Raw genomic sequence first — 17,660 nt, 5'->3', positions numbered from 1 at the left:
GAAATTACTTCAAATACACACATACAAACACACACACACTCACACACAGGGCTACAATTTTCCCTTGTCTTGCAATGAACAATAGTAAGAAAGGTGAGACTATAGGCTGACTGGTAAAACTGTTCTGGAGAAATGTAAAGTTGCAACTTTGCTCTTAGATTTTATTATTGACTGAGCCAGGTATCCTTTAGTCTAGTTCATACTCCATTGAATTCCTAAGTCTTTAAAACTGGATTAATTGGCTCTTCATCAATATTCGTATTGCAGCTGGCATCAGATCTGGCTCAGAATATTAGCGCAAAAGGTAGATGCAAAGAGTTAGTACCCTCTAAGGTCAAGATTGTGTTTCAAGATAAGAGACAAGACTGAGCTTGCCTATGAGAATCTAGCAACCCTAGCTGCAGGCAGAGGTAGGATGTGAAGACTGAGAACCTGGGTGGGTCTTTTAGATATTAGGTATTACTAGCTAACGTGATCAGGTAGTGAATTTAGAAATCTTAGGCTGACAAGTATTACAGGTCTAACAGCTTGAGACCTTTTCAATGCTAGTTTCAAATATATTAAAGTTGCATTTCTTTTGTTATTAAGTAAGTTATCTAAGATCAGGAAGTTTGACTTTGAATTTTTTCTTTAAATTTTAAAATACAACTCAAGCCACATTACAATGGGTGATGGAAGCGTTTTTAAGTCTGTATATTTTGTTATATATAGGCCTTAACTTCTAGGCATCTCATTTGGATATTAATTTTTGTACTAGAGCAAGTCCTAAGTTGCTTTTGGAGCAAAGTTATGAGTGTAGTTCTATAACTTAGGACCTAGGGTGGCAGATGACTTGGGTTGTCAACACCAGACACTAGTACTCACTGCCTTAAGTTGAGATCTTCCTTCCCATTTGCAGAACTACCTCTCTGAGCTAAGACTTTATATCTCCCACATAGGTTCAGGGCATACCTCTATGACATGAACCTTATTCTACATCCTACTGCCAGAATAATAAACTTTGAAACCTCCTTCAGTCACTTCATGCCTTTATAATCCTACAGTGATTTCTCATTGTACTAAATTTAAATCCTTCAACATGTAGTTGGGAGCCCTCTCAAAAATTTCCTGGTAGTAAAGGCATCTTCATTCATTCATTCAAGAGGAGGAAGCAATATTTATATATTGAGTATCAGGTGCTAGAGGTTTTTATTCCTTATACCCTTAGCAGGAAGGCAATATCACTAGTTAATAAATAACTGACCCAGGCATAGAGAACTTTAAAAGCTTGACTAACGTCACTGGCTTTTGTCTAATTATAATTTCCATGCTTTTTCCCCTACACCATACTTCCTCTCATTTTGCAAACACTGACTGGGTTTCTATTCTGTGCCAAAACTAATGTTAGGCGTTAGGATAAGAAGACAAATGAAACACTGAGATTATATATATGAAAATGCATTTAAAATTTTAAGGCATTTTGTGTCATTGATTCTTCTTAATTAGAACACATTCAATCTAGTGGTAGAAAATAGGAGAAATGATTCTGTTTTCTGAATTTCTCTTGCTTGCTTTTACCTCCTTGGCTAAGCCTGTCTTTCTACAGTTAGATTCAAACTTCCACCCTCTGAAGTTTGGCCATTTATCTAGTCATTCAGATTCTTCCATATCCTTTAAAATTAATTTATTCAACAAACATTTATAAGAGGGGTATTGTATTCAAAGCTCCATGCTAGGTTAATGGTGGGGATACAAAAATGAACAAGACCAGTCAAGTGGAAGAGATATACAATAATTTCGGAGCAATGTGAGAAGAACTGAAAAGGATTATGAGATTGTGGGGAAAACAGCTGTGAGACTACAGGAAGGGAGGGAGGGAGTGATCAAAGATGAGGAAATGCTCTTCAGATAGGGGAAAGGAAGTATGCTCCAGACAGAGTGAAAGCCTGTGTAGAGGGACAGAGGTGCTTGGACATCAGGCGAGTTCGGCTGGGCTGGAGGCCATGGCTCAGGGGCAAGCCAGAGAAGCTGAGGCAGGAGCTGGGGAATCTCTGCTTTTTCTTTTTTCCCTTCCAATACAGGACTACGACTTAGGATTGGAACCTTGTTCTAGAAAGATAGCTTCAAGAGACCCTTTGGGAGCATTTGGGAAAAGAAGTCAGTCAGGGCTGAGGGCCCCAATGCATGGATTCATCATTACTCCTCTTATCTGCAAAAAAGAACTGCAAATTTCATGAGAAAAGGAGCTATTTCTTAGTATTCTTTTACATTCTTCAGGCTTTAATACAGTACTATATACAATAACTTTATCTAAAAATTGGTTTTTATGTATTTTTTAGATCAATGAAAGTAGTATGTTGCATCTGGTTGCTACCTAGTCCTGCTTTGTAGCCTAATCAGTTCAGATCAGTCGCTCAATTGAGTTCGACTCTTTTCCACCCCATGAACCGCAGCACGCCAGGCCTCCTTGTCCATCACCAACTCTCAGAGTCCACCCAAACCCATGTCCATTGAGTCGGTGATGCCATCCAACCATCTCATCCTCTGTCGTCTCCTCCTCCTGCCCTCAATCTTTCCCAGCATCAGGGTCTTTTCCAATAAGTCAGCCTATATAACAATGTAGCCTAATAACTGAGGCTAAATGTAATTATTTAGAATACCTGGGAAGCTAAAAGGGCTAGTGGCCTCTTTGGGATAACTTCTACTTACTTGTCTGCCTGGATAATTTGAGGGGTGACACAGGATGCAGTCAGTTTACCATTTTGAGTCTATACAACAGGATACATTACATTTGGCTTAATTGGTATAAACATAGCAGTAACTTAATGAGTCCTACTGTGCCTTTTGCATTATACTCTGTTTAATACAGAAATACAGACAGGAGTAAGGAACAGTCTCTGCTCTTAGGAGCACATATTGGGCACCGAAAGGGGGAAACAGACATTGTAACTTTGGTATTAATATAATCTCTTAAAGCTACGTGAATGGTATGAACAAAGTGCTGAGGGAAATAGAGAAAGGAGGTGACAGAACAGCTCACAAGGTTGTGGGGATTTTAAAAAAGTTCAGTTCAGTCGCTCAGTCGTGTCCGACTCTTTGCGACCCCATGAATCGCAGCACGCCAGGCCTCCCCAGAGTTCACTCAAACTCACGTCCATCGAGTCGGTGATGCCATCCAGCCATCTCATCCTCTGTCGTCCCCTTCTCCTCCTGCCCCCAGTCCCTCCCAGCCTCAGAGTCTTTTCCAATGAGTCAACTCTTCGTATGAGGTGGCCAAAGTATTGGAATTTCAGCTTTAGCATCATTCCTTCCAAAGAACACCCAGGACTTATCTTCTTTAGAATGGACTGGCTGGATCTCCTTGCAGTCCAAAGGACTCTCAAGAGTCTTCTCCAACACCACAGTTCAAAAGCATCAATTCTTCGGCGCTCAAATTTCTTCACAGTCCATATATGTGCAAATAAAAAAATGTCATACTCTTAACTCTGATAATTACATAACAAACCCTGCATTTATACCGGTGTTGGCGATCTTGGCAGAACATGAACTCCTCGCCTTTCAGGAGTTGCTAGTTCCCTTAAGCCTCAGACTACTTTAAAGTCTGGCTGAACTGAAAGGAGTTTCTGGATAGTTATGCAGGACTAGGCGGGAACGGAGGATCCCACAGTTCCTGCGAATCGGAGCTTGTGGAGGCGGTTATACTCCGCAGATTACGGCAGTGGGCGGGCCCCAAATCCCCATGTGGTCCCGACATCATTGACATGGCGGAATCCCCCATCTAACCCTCCTGGTAGTTATTTGAGCGGCGGCGGCGGCCGGAGGAGGAGGAGATCGGCGGTGGAGACGGCGGCGGCGGCGGGAGCAGCGAAGGGGCGGCAGGGATTCTCGGGGCTGTCGGCTGGGGAGGCGTGGGAGACCCGGTGTGTGGCGCGCCCGGAGCCCCGCGTTTCAGCCCCAGGGAAGGTAAGGGATGCAGGAGCGGGAGTCTGGAGGGGACCGGGATCCCAAGTCTCTGCCGCCACTCTCGGCGCGCTGGAAAGCCCCGTCCGGACGCAGAGTCCGCCAAAGTGCGTGCCTGTCCCGGAGCGCTTCGGGAGCGCCGGGCTTCCAGAGGAAAACTTGCCGCCAGAGTGCTGGGGCGCCCTGCGCTGATCTGGGCACCCCGGGAACAGGGGGCCCGGTGTGGGGGGTGCCGGCCTCCGCTTTGCGGCCGCGTCTTACTGGGCTCCGGGCCCCCGCTCATCCACACAGCTGGCCAAGGTTTGGAGGAGGGAAAAAAACGGGTAGATTCTTTCTTGATGGAAAAAAAAAAATCTGGGCAGTGGTTCCCGGGCTCTCCCTCCCCCCTCGTCCTCCCCAGCCTTCCCAGCAGATTTTGTCCGAGGAATCCGCTCCCCCTCCCGGAATCTCCGCGGCAGGAACGCTGCCCAGGAGGGGGAGGGCGGGCGGAGAGGCCGAGGAATCTTCGACGTGTCACTTTCTGAGGCCGTAGATTTCCATATGGTGGAGGGAGGAGGGCGGGTGTGCGAAGTGGGGCTGAAGTCGGGCCGCCTCTCCGCGCCAGGCGGGGGCGGGCCGGGACCTCCGACCCGGGGATGCTCGCGGGGAGGGTCCCAAGCCCGAGCCGGCCCCCCCCGCCCAGGCCAGGCCTCTCAGGGACACTCCCCGCCTCGGCGCTGGCCACCTCAGTGCGCGCCACGTCCTCCCTCCCCGTCCTGCCCCCCGGGCTCCCCCCGGGCTGGGGGCGGTAACCGGCGGCAGCGGCCGGACTCCGCGAGCCTGGCGGCTGGAAGCTCGGGCGGGGGAGTGGGGCTCGGCGGGAAGGAGCGGGCGACCCGGTGTGTGGGCCAACGTAGCTCCGGTCAGTCGGTCACCCCGAGGGGCTCCCGGGCCGGGGTGGGGCGGGCCGGCGGAATCCGCGCCTGGAGGCGGCCGGGAGGGGCCGCGCGGACTGTCTGGTGCCCGCGGCTGGGCGGGGGCCGGCCGGCGTGGGAAGGGCTTGTCACTCCGGGTGGAAAGTGGGGCCTCGGGCTGTGCCCGCGAACTTTCCCAAAGGTCCGGTCCCCGCGCCCCATAGGAGCCCGAGCACCCGGGCCTGATGTCCCCGGAGACGGGGCAGGGCCGCCCGGCGGCGCCTTTGGCGGGGAGGCTTCCAGGAGTGCGCGGTTGGAGTTGGAGCTTTTCGAATCTCAACTCCCACCCTTCTATCTTTGACTAAGGGAAGCGATGGCATTTTATCTGGACAGTACCGTTTGCGGACTGCCTTAAAAGTTAAAACTTTTAATTTTTTTCTCATCAGTCCAGCACGTTCTTGAAACAAGATTTGGAATTTGGCCGCAGTGGGCCGACGCCGGGGCCGCAGATTCATACGTTGATCTCTCCATCCTTGTTGGTTTCTAGTCTCCCTCCCCCTCTTCCACCCAGGCTTAATCATATTTTGGAACGGGCGAGGTCTTTTGTTGGGTGGGCACCCCGCTTGATTGCTTGTTTGTTTATTTTTTGATGTGCAGTTAATTTGATTTGAATTTCCTCCAGTTTCCAGGCTCTCGTAGGGAAAGCTAAGGAAGAGGGAATACGCCACCTTTTTTTTTTTTTTTCTTTTCTTTTCTTCTTTTTTTTTAATGTGGAGAGAGGTGGGGCATTGGGAAAGGGGAGGCACGGTGGTTGTGGGCAAAGAGTCAGAGGGAGCAGACAGACCCGGAAGAAAAGGAATCTGCTCTGGAATAACACTTTTTTTTTTTTTTTTTTTGAGGCTTCTGGCCTCTGGCAAAAATGCTCTGTTCTGATGTCTACTGCCTGAGCTGCTCTTTACTCTCAAGTTAGAGCTGTGACACGGGGCCGGGACTACGCCCGGGGGAAGAGCCCATGCAGCCACGCCAAGAGCAGCCTGTAGCCCTGGTTTTGTGCCTTGTATGGGGGCCAGTGGTTTCCCCTGGTTGGAAGCGGCCTCTGTGGAACCGGCGTTTTGTAAATTTCCTGGCTCCCGGGGAGCAGCTGTTAATGACGGTAAAGTCTTTGGGCTTGCTTTCTGGTCCTGCAAAGGGACCTCACCTGTAAGGTCACTCGCCTCCCTCCACCATATGGGAATTCTCACTTTGTTTAGACACGAGAGGGTCACGCACAAGCTGGCCAAGAATGAGGCCAAGTTGGTAAAAGAAAAAGTCACTAAAAAATGGTACTTAAACTCGTATGCGCTTTTAAAGTGTTTTGGTTTATATGCTCCTAAGAGGAAAGAATTCTACATAAAGATAGTGTTCATTTTAAAAGAGATCTTAAAACTGTAAGATATCATCATGGAATAGGAGGTTGTAGCTTCTAATTACAGTATGTACAATTTCAGAAAGATATTCCAGTAACCTTTTAAGACAGACTTTATAAATAGCTCACGTCAGACCATGGGCTATATTGGAGAGCCGGTCTTCTGGGGTTTCTGGAGGAATGGTTGGGATTAGTTAGGAAGCTGGCTCTAGGAGCCTAGGTAGTAGTTTACTCAGTAGGAGTTTTGCCTAACATTTCATTTAAAGTGGCAACATTTGATAGTGTCCTTAGAACTGAAAACCTGAAGACCCTCCCAACTTTTCAGTTTTAGGAAAAGGAGGCCCAGTGAGGGGGAATGACTTGTTCCGTGTTTGTGATCTTAGATTAAAATGCAATACTAGATTAATATTTACTCTTTTGGATATCTAATGTGTACTAAATACTGCATATAGTGGTGGGTTTTTTTTTTAACAGTATCTCATTAAAATTCTAATGGTCTTTCAATTTAGGTGATGTTAAGGATATTTTATAGACAAGGCATTGAGGTTCATAGAAATTTAGTAACTTGCACAAGATCACATAGAATTTTCTTTGGTGATGGAAATGGTTTTCTATCTCTGCTGTCCAGTATGGCAGTCACCAGGCACGTGTAACAGTTGTACCATTTAAAATGTGGCCTGTTTGGTAAAAGAATTACATTTTAAATTGTATTTATTTTTAATTATTTTAAACTGCTACTTGTGGCTAGTGGTTAGATACCCCGATTTTGGATACTGTAAAGTAGAACTTTCTCTCAAATCTGTTTATGTTTAACTGGATCCCATTCCTTTTAAGATTGCCTAGTTCAGTTTTCTTTCTTCCATACCACCAGAAGATGCTTAGATTTAGTTCTTAAGTGGAATTCAAATACCAGATTACCTGTAGCTCAAAAACAAGCAAAATAATTGTTTTAAAAATACTTGCCTGTCATAGTAAAAACTGATAGACAAAAACTTTAAATGACATTTTCTGTTTGATTGAAATAACTGCTTATAGGAATTGTTGCTTATTTTTAGTATAATAAAGGAGTATAAGTAGGGAATGGTATGAAAAAATCACTAATAAGTTGAAAAAAACTACCCCCAATATCCATTTACCTGTTCATTGGGTGATTTTTTTTCAAATGTGTTCATTCAGGTAAATAATATAATCAAATCAGCATTCACTTTTCCTCATCTAGCTGCACGATTAACCTGAAGAATTAAAATCATTGCTTTGCTACCAAAGAAAGATTCTCTTGGTGGCATATGGTCAAATAGTTTTCCGATAAGTGGATTTAATTTAAATCTTTTGCATTTTAGAATTTATTTGGTAGGAGGAATTTCAACAACTTTCTTATTTTATTAATATATGAAATAGTGAAAATTCCAACTCATGTTAAAATAAGCATTCATTTATCTGGATTTCATCCATAAATATCCAATAACCCAGTACCTTTTTCTTTCCTTTTTTTTTTTTGCCTACTGCTTTTAAGAAAAGACAGATGACAAAATAATCTTTTATTAGAATTTTAAAAACAGTAACTTCCAGATTCGTTATAAATATATCTGAAGCTGCTCTTTCATAGTTATTGTACTGCTCAGGGATAATTGCAGTTCATAATCCTGACCCTAGAGTATTAATGTAATTCTGAAAGACACTAGTAAGTCAGCTTTAAATTGTTCTATACTATTTTAGTGTTGTGTGAATTGCGTGGCCTCCAGCTCTGAAAATTGTAAATTCAACTAAAGGTGAGGCCTCAGTTAATTAGACCATTCAGATAGCTGAAAAATCTTTCTATACCCTTTCCTGACTATTGGGATCATAGTTATTGTCAAAGAACCAACATAACAACCATGTTATAAATAGGATTATAGTATTCTTGTGAGCGTGACAAATACTGGAAACATGATTTAACTCAGGATGCATAGTTCCATATTTTGGACATCAAGGTGCTTAATACAAATGAGACATTATTTAAAAGATATTGAAATGATAGGCAAAGATTAGAGATCTCATGGGCCTCCCAAATCTTATATCCCCTAGTGAGGGCCATATCTGAGTATCAGTTTGAAATCAGAATAATCTGTCAGGGACTTAATTTACTTCTTAGCTGTGTGTCCTTGATATATTTCTAAAACTCTCTTAGTCTGTTTCTTCATTTTAGTATAAGGAGAAAACATCTTACCTGTACCATTTTCCAAGTGGTTGTCACAAGGGGTTAATATGAGTCAGTGTATTGAAAAGTGTTTAGCAAAGCCTTGCACAAACTCCATAGTTGATTACATTGCAAAGTTTAAAACCTGAGCTGTTCTTAGGGAATTAGTTTGCATGTTTTCAGAGACCTCGTGTTTGGACACTTTGAAAAATGTTTCATTTTTTTCTTTGTGATGAATGAATGAATAAAATTTCAATCTTTAGATTGCAATTTTATTTTCTCCATATTCTTAATGCCGTAGTTGATTTGTGACCTCTCAAAAGTTGTATTTCCTTACATGTGGTCCATAGCTGGTTAGCACTGCTAAAGTGGACAAGACAGTCAGCTTGATTCAGAGTCATTCTTGAGGTAGAGGGGAAAAACGACAGTCTCCTAGAGGAATTTCCAAAATTGAATGATAGAGGCATGGGGTTCAGTCCCTGTATGGTATCTTCAGTTCAGTCGCTCAGTCGTGTTCGACTCTCTGCGACCCCATGAACTGCAGCATGCCAGGCCTCCCTGTCCATCACCAACTCCCGGAGTTCACTCAGACTCACGTCCATTGAGTCAGTGATGCCATCCAGCCATCTCATCCTCGGTCATCCCCTTCTCCTCCTGCCCCCCATCCCTCCCAGCATCAGGGTCTTTTCCAGTGCATCCACTCTTAGCATGAGTGTGGTATCTCAGTAAGCCTGTTATTTGAGCTTTCAGTAATTACAGCTGTGAGCCGAGGGTATGCTTAGTCTCTTCTGGCTCTGTGGCCCCATGGACTGTAGCCCGCCAGGCTCCTTCATCCATGGGATTCTCCAGACAAGAATACTGGAGTGGGTTGCCATTTCCTCCTCCAGCGGATCTTCTCTACACAGGGATGGAATCCTGCAATGCAGGCCGATTCTTTACCACTAGCGCCACCTGGGAAGTCCCAGAACAGGTTCTGGGTGGGGTGAAATTTGGGGAATAGGCTGGAGAATACTGGAGTGGGTTGCCGTTCTCTTGTCCAGGGGATCCTTCCCAACTCAGGGATCTGGGTCTCTTGCATTGCAGGCAGATTCTTTATCATTTGAGCCACCAGGGAAGCCCAGTTATAGCTGAGAATGGGGGGAAAAATCATTTTCTGTATAGGGAGATATTTGCAACCTACTGTGTTTTCACTTTGGAAATCACAATGCCTCTTCTTCACTTTAACAAAGTGGAGTTAATACATTCAATGAGAGTTTTTGTGGTAAGATATTCAGTTCAGTTCAGTCACTCAGTTGTATCTGACTCTTTGAGACCCCATGGACTGCAGCATGCCTGGCTTCCCTATCCATCACTAACTCCTGGAGCTTACTCAAACTCATGTCCACCGAGTTGGTGATGCCATCCAGCTATCTCATCCTCTGTCATCCTCTTCTCCCGCCTTCAATCTTTCCCAGCATCAGGGTCTTTTCCAGTGAGTCAGTTCTTCGCATCAGGTGGCCAAAGTATTGGAGTTTTAGCTTCAGCATCAGTCCTTCCAATGAGTATTCAGGAATGATTTCCTTTACAATGGACTGGTTGGATCCCCTTGCAGTCCAAGGGACTCTCAAGAGTCTCCTCCAACACTACAGTTCAAAAGCATCAATTCTTCAGCACTCAGCTTTCTTTATAGTCCAACTCTCACATCCATAGGTGACTACTGGAAAAACCATAGCTTTGACTAGACGGACCTTTGTTGGCAAAGTAATGTCTCTGCTTTTCAATATGCTGTCTAGGTTGGTTATAGCTTTTCTTCCAAGGAGCAAGCGTCTTTTAATTTCATGGCTGCAGTCACCATCTGTAGTGATTTTGGAGCCCAAAGAAATAAAGTTTTCTACTGTTTCCATTGTTTTTCCATCTATATTCCATGAAGTGATGGGACTGGATGCCATGATCTTTGTTTTCTGAATGTTGAGTTTTAAGCCAGCTTTTTCACTCTCCTCTGTCACTTTCATCAAGAGGCTTTTTAGTTCCTCTTCACTTTCTGCCATAAGGGTGGTGTCATCTGCATATCTGAGGTTATTGATGTTTCTCCTGGCAATCTTGATTCCAGCTTGTGCTTCAACCACCCCAGCGTTTCTCATGATGTACTCTGCATGTAAGTTAAATAAGTAGGGTGACAATATACAGCCTTTCCCAATTTGGAACCAGTCTGTTGTTCATATCCAGTTCTAACTGTTGCTTCTTGACTTGCATACAGATTTCTCAGGAGGCAGTGTCAGGTGGTCTGATATTCCCATGTTTTAAATAATTTTCCAGTTTATTGTGATCCACACAGTCAAAGGCTTTGGTGTAGTCAATAAGGCAGAAGTAGATTTTTTTTTGGAACTCTCTTGCTTTTTCAATGGTCCAGCAGATGTTGGCAATTTGATCTCAGATTCCTCTGACTTTTCTAAATCCAACTTGAATATCTGAAAGTTCACGGTTCACATACTACTGAAGCCTGGCTTGGAGAATTTTAAGCATTACTTTGCTAGTGTGTGAGATGGGTGCAATTATGCGGTACTTTGAACATTCTTTGGGATTGGAATGAAAACTGACCTTTTCCAGTCCTGTGGCCACTGCTGAGTTTTCCAAATTTGCTGGCATATTGAGTACAGCACTTTCACAGCATCATTTTTTTAGGATTTGAAATAGCTCAACTGTGAGCCTGTTATTTTCAAGTAATTCTTGAAAATTACTTAATTTTTAAAATTTTTAAAGATTTAAAAAATTTTTAAAAATTGCCATAATTCTCATCCTTGTGCAGCTGCTGGGAATGCACTTGGGTAATTGAAAGTGAAAGTTGCCCAGTTGTGTCCAACTCTTTGTGACCCCATGGAATTCTCCAGGCCAGAATCCTGGAGTGGGTAGCCTTTCCCTTCTCCAGAGGATCTTCCCAACCCAGGGATTGAACCCAGGTCTCCCGCATTGCAGGCAGATTCTTACCACCTGAGCCACCAGGGAAGTCCCTACGTAGTTGAGGAGAAGCTTTATTCTTTAGTTGACACTGAATGCCTTTGAATATAGGAAAATATTTGGAAGCACATTTTTTTTTTTTTTGCCTTAAAATACACAATACTGTATATATAGTATTAATGTGTTTTTTAAAGGCAGAGAATGTTTCAGTCACTGTGGCTAGACAGAGGCAGGTTTCTGTTGAAGCAAAGTGCAGGCTCACTTGGGAGGATGACTTGATGGTTGGTACTTGAGCTTCCTTGGTGGCTCAGTGGCAAAGAATCTGCCTGCTAATGCTGGAGATGCAGATTTGATCCCTGGGTTGCAAAGATCCCCTGGAGAAGGAAATGGTAACCTGCTTTAATATTCTTGCCTGGGAAATCCTGTGGACGGAGGAGCCTGGAGGGCTGCAGTTCATGGGGTTGTGAAGAGTTGGACACAACTGAGCAAGCACGTACTTGAACTCTTTGCAAGGTACAGCCACTGAGAAGCAGGTCCCTAGTCACGAGCTTACCCAGAGGGAACTTGTTTATGGTGTGGGTTTAGTGTCAAGGATCTGCCCTTGGAGACCAGAGGTATGTGGGGGTAGGGGTTGGAACCGAAAGAGGAGAGGGGAAGTTGGGAGGTTTTTAAACCACCAAGAATAAATCCAGTAAGATAAGACTATAGTGGTCATCTATTACAGGTGGGAAAGTTTCTTAATTTAAAAATGTATCAATCCTTGAATCTCTTTTATTGGCCCCTAGTTGAGATATAAAAACACCTGGATTGTAATTTCATTGGCTGATGAAAGGTCCTTGCTGGAACTCAGCGTCGGTTCAGTCACTGGCTCCTATTATCCTTTGTTTCTGTAATATTAATACTGCTTGTCAGTTTTCATATAATTGGAGGGAGAAGATTTTAATGGTGTTGAGCCAAAGCTAGCATAATTTGTGATTCTAGTAAGTTTCCGTTTAAAATGTCCCTTGTATTAAATGATTATATTTGAGTTTAAAATATAATTATGTAATTTTATTTCATTCACTTGTTTATTACTCAGGAGGTGCTTAATGAAATATTCTATGCTGTTCTGACTTTTTTGCAAATTCAAGACATTTTTCTGTTTACTTACAGGGGTCTTTTGCTCATATTTTTGAGATGTTGTAGAGGGAACTGTGTTTGCCACCAGACTCCTAGGGTAGGGTGTGACAATTTAGTCCTTTGCTCCTATCTGAAATCTGAGAAATGTTAACAACTGGAACACCTATAGGCTATGTTTAAAACTAAATTTATATAAGAATTAAAGGCTTTTGATACAACCTTGTTTTAACTTTGGAAGAAGAACTTTTTTTATAAAGGCAACCAGTCAGAAAGATTTGTTTAAGTTGATATAGTACAGACTCATAATGTTCAATTATGAAAAGCTTTCTGTTAAAATAACTATCTGGAAAATTGTCTTTATACGTGAGCAAATGTAGTATGTTTGAGAAATAATGGAAGATTCTAAAATCCCAGGAAATAACACAATTTAATTTATTCTTAAGGGGCTCAGTCAGTTTATCCACAGCTGGTGGGAGAGGGTCTCTGTTAAAAATAATTTCATTGTTCTGGATGTAACTAATTAGGAATTTGCAATTATCCAGGCAAGTCTAAGATAAAGTTTGGCTTACTGCTTTATATGAAAAGGTTTTACTGTAACAAGTTTAAATAGATCATAAGAGGAATATTTACTTAATTGGGAGAACAAACTACTTTAAGCACCTTGGAAAAACCTATTTACTTGAAAGCAATGTAAAACTGCAGTATGGGTTGAGAATAGTTCTACTACTGGGCTTTTTCATAAAGGTGTGAGACTGCCATGAAATAAATGGCAATTTATTCAGTACTGTCACATGAACTAGGGATAGTTAGAAGTATATTTTTGTATACAAAATAAGTCATAACAGTAAGCAAATGTCCACCTCCCCATATCTCATCCACTCCCACCAGTAGAGTCCCAGATATGCCTGTTGATTTGCTTTGAATGTTTTCTATTGATATTTGTTTTGCTACTTGTTGTCTCCTCCTGTAAGCACTTGATGGCGGATTGGTGAGAGCAGGTGTTAAAGGCTTAAAAACGTCGTAATTGCTTTTAACTGCCCATCTCTTCCTCCATATGGAATTGGGCAAAATTGTGGAAAGCTTGCCAGTGGTATTTAGGTAAGTTTATTATAAATCTTTCCCTTCTACTTTTACTAAAGCAAGGCCTTTCTGAACAGCTTAGTTCCAGGTATTTTGTGAACTGACCCCCAAGAAAAGTAAATTTCTTTAAAAAATATTTTAAAATATTTATATCGACTTATTCAGACATGAGGTTTTCAAATATTTGACTTTTTAGAGTTCAGACTGACCAGTTTTTATGGTACAGGTTGTAAATGTAGGATCCTCAACATGCTTTTAGGATATTATGCTCCTTTTTATTTTATACTGAAAAAAAATTAAAAATACATTTTATATTTTCTATTATTTAAGTCACTTAAGAGAAAAATGTTAAAAGTCATTAGATATTACTGTTCCTCATTTTTCTGTTTTTCTTGTACCAAGGAAAAAAAATCCAATTTAGGGTAATAAAGGTAAATTCTCTGAATCAGAGAATACTTGAATATGTTGAACTGGAACACTAGTATATTGCTGTTGGGAATGTACAAAGGTACAGCTGCTGTGGAAAATAGTTTTGTGGTTTCTCAAAAAGTTAAATATAGAATCACCTAGCAATTCCATTCCTAAGTATGTACCCCCAAATAACTGAAAGCAGGGACTCAAACAGGTACTTGTATACCAGTGCTTATACTGGTATTATTTAGAATATCTAAAAGGTGAAAAAAGCCAGATGTCCATTCACAGATGAATGGATAAACATAATGTGGTCTATACATACAGTGGAATATTATTCAACCATAAGAAGGAATGAAATTCCAATACATGCTACAACAGAGCTGAGCCTTGGAAACATTATGCTGAGTGAAATAAGCCAGACACAAAAGGGCAAATATTGCATGTTCCTGCTTATGTGAGGTCCCTGAAATAGGCAAATTCATAGAGAAGAAAAGAAGAATAGACATTTCCAGAAGCTAGGGGAAGAGGAATAAGTGTTATACTTTGATCGGTCCTGAGCTTCTGCTTGGGATAATGAAAAGTTCTGGAAATGAATAGTGGTGATGGTTGCTCAATATTGTTAATGCATTTCATGTACCTGAACCTTCATGTACCCTGAACCGTGTGATTAAAAATGGTTAAAATGGCAAATGGTATGTATGTTTTATCACAATAAAAAACTGAGAAAAATACTGAAGGAGGTTTCTTCCACCCTATTTCAGCTTGCCTCTGTTTGCTCCTCCTTGGTCTACTCCTTGCTGGGTATGTAGATGTTCCCCCTCCCTTCCCATTGCCAAGTGCAGTGTAAAGGGTGATTTCCCATAGGCCATTTTTGGAGGTCAGCGTTTCCTTATTTTATTAACTGACTTTAATTTAAGAGGAGACTATTTAAAAGTAGGAGATCCCTGGAGAGGGAGGAAAAAAGATATTTTAACATTTAGATGAGCCAGGTAGTTTATTAATATCCACAGACTATGTAGACACACAAAGGTGGTCTATCGTGAGTTTCACTGTGAGTCGTCCAGGGAGTAGGATGTACAGTTAGACCTGTCATATTTTCTAACCTTTAAACATTTTTTTGTAATTTCAATTGTGTCATCTTCCATACTCTAGGGAAAACTTTGATTTCCACTTAGAGAAAGAGTCTAAGTCATCTCAGTACTAGTGTTGGAAAAGCATTTAAGGAAAAGCATTCTTCAGTTTGTTAGACTAAAACTTACTGAGAGGGACTAGAGTGAGAGAAAACAAGTATGTAGTATTTTATTCATCTGAACTTATCTCTAGCACCTATTAATTTCATAGTGGTGACTGTCCTCTGAGTGTTGGTTTTTTGTTTTGCTTCTGAGATACAGATGTTGAGTTTAGGTAGATCACTTATAAAATGATGGTGCAGGATTTTTGTGATTGGATATAAAGCTTAAACATCTGGCATAAAGTGCATGTTATGAATATTGAAAATATCAGATAAAAATCCAGATGGAAAGACTTTGCTCCAGAGCCATGATTTTAGGTAATTTATCATTTTCTTTAATTTCTTCTGGCACTATTTCTATACTTTTCAGAACACTTGTCCTTTTCAGTGCTGTCTGATTGTCTCCTTACTTGAGTATAGGAATGATTACTTATTTACCTTAATGTCTTTGGAGAGTGCATAGTAAGTGCTCACTGGATGGATGGTTGGATGAATTCCTAGGCTAAATATGCCATTTAAACTTAGTACCTCTTCTCAGACACTCAAGTCATTATTTCTCTGCTGAAGTAGGTCTTTTTGAAGCATGGGCGATATTATAGGCATTGTGTTTCCACGGTTTTCCTGAAAATTTTTTTTCTCATGGTAGGGATCTAATAAAATATTAAATTAAAGGCATGAGTCACTTTCAGTGCAAACCTAGCCTTTCATCCATTGCTATATTTTTTTTTTTATCCGTTGCTATTTTAAAGAAACAAAGTTCTCCAGAGAGTACATGGATTATTTCCCCCCCATGTTTGTATCATATCACTGATTGATTTTGAAAATACAAATAGAACAAATAGCTTATATTTCTGTCCCCTAAAAATGCGACCCTCGATTATGTATGTTTTGCTTGTCTATTGGAGTCAGTTTGGGAATTATAAGTTAAGAACATTATTTTTGGAAAAAGATGACATTTCAGAGATTTATGGTAGTTTAAAATGATCTTCTTATAGGGAACCTCTAGAATGGAGACATTCAGGGGGCAGGAGAAAACCCCAACATGTGTCTTGCTAAGTGGTTGGGGGTCCAGCAGAGAGAGTTGATTCTGCTAGACTGGAGGCCAGAGAATTTGGTGCTAAAGTAAGCCGTGGAGAAAAGGTAAGAGAGTGTCTCATGGAAACCTGAGGTGACTGACCTCAGCCACTAGCGGGGAGAGGTAAGCACACCTGAGAAGAGGAGAATCTCTCGGAGCATTCTAGGGCTAATGTATGGGCGGAAGGTGCATGTGTGCCCTCACTCGTGAAATCTGGGGTAGGATCCGAAATCTTCATGAGGTGTTTCAGGTGAATTCTGTGATCTGACAACTCTGGGAAACCCAGACTTGGGAACTCGGCCCTATCCTTTCAAGGTAATCTATCCTTTTCAAGCTTTTTACCTGTTGCCTGGAAAGAGGTGAGGTGGGAGGAGTACTTAGAAGGGACACCAGAGGACTCTAGTTAGGACCCAGGGCAGAATTGAAGGGTTCCTCAGAGGGGTTTGGCGTCATGTTCTTTGGGATAAAATGATAACCACCCTTAGTGGTTTAATATGGAAACGAGGACACTTGTCATTTGTGCACTAAATCCAAACATTTGGACTGCACGCCAGATGTAAAACAGTGACCAGCAATTGTTGAGTACATACCACCTGTCAGGGACTTGCATGTATGTAAAACTATGGAAGATAGAAAAGATTTCTGTTTCTCTATGTTTCCACTATCTACTGCAGGAGCCCGATCATACCTGATGTGCTGTAAATGTATGTCAGTGAACTAAGATTAGAGAATATGCTCAAAAAGGTTAAAAAGATCACCTGGACTGACGCCAGAACTTTTTTTCAACTATATCACACTGCTGCTTTAATAGTTCACATTAAATGTCTTCTTTGCATCTCCAGACTTGGAACAGGGTCTGTTTGTGTTCCCAGGTAGCTGAATGCTAAGGCTAAGTACTAGTTGAATGCCTTCCATGTGTTCAACCTGTCTATGGTCCAGAAACCTAAAATTTACTTTTGAAACAATAATAATATTCTGGACATCTCCCAAGAGGGAGATTTTCCTAGATTGTTTTCTGTAATAGCAACTGAACCTTGGAATGAGAGAAACCAGAGAATAAAAGTATCCTTCATAGAAAGTAATATATGAGAAACTCAATATAGTGAATGGGAATAATCTAGAGCAGCTGATTAAGAAACGGTAGTGAAGTTTTACCTAACTCAGACATGTGAAAAATGCTGTGAGAGAGAGTCCTTTTCACTCAGTGGCAACACCGTTTTGTTCATCTTGCATTCTCTCTCCCCGGTGCCTTTCATTTAAGTTAATTTATATAGTGTAAGATCCTGTACTTATAAGCTGCACCTGGAAAAGCAAGGCCTTGCATTCCTAATACTAACCCTTTCTGTCCTTTTAAGGCTAATAGTTTGTGGTGTTTGGTTTGCACTGAAGGCAGC

At 41.8% G+C, this 17,660-nt stretch overlaps 1 protein-coding gene across 4 annotated transcripts in view; it reads left to right on the top strand.

Moving 5' to 3' along the window:
* The window catches only part of FNDC3B (fibronectin type III domain containing 3B), a 356,699-nt gene continuing 342,818 nt past the window's right edge, over positions 3,780-17,660 (top strand). The window contains exon 1 of one of the 4 annotated variants that reach the window (XM_018047697.1): positions 3,780-3,942. The gene's annotated coding sequence lies outside the window, so the exon portion shown is untranslated. Of the gene's footprint in view, positions 3,943-4,743; positions 4,841-17,660 lie in introns of those variants that run through there. The other 3 variants (XM_018047716.1, XM_018047701.1, XM_018047711.1) reach the window with 3 other exon arrangements.

Source organism: Capra hircus, chromosome 1 (genome assembly GCF_001704415.2).
Source record: "Capra hircus breed San Clemente chromosome 1, ASM170441v1, whole genome shotgun sequence".
In the NCBI taxonomy this organism is placed as follows: domain Eukaryota; kingdom Metazoa; phylum Chordata; class Mammalia; order Artiodactyla; family Bovidae; genus Capra; species Capra hircus.
The sequence above is the reverse complement of the archived record's forward strand: the minus strand, read 5'-3'. Positions and strand labels throughout refer to the sequence as shown.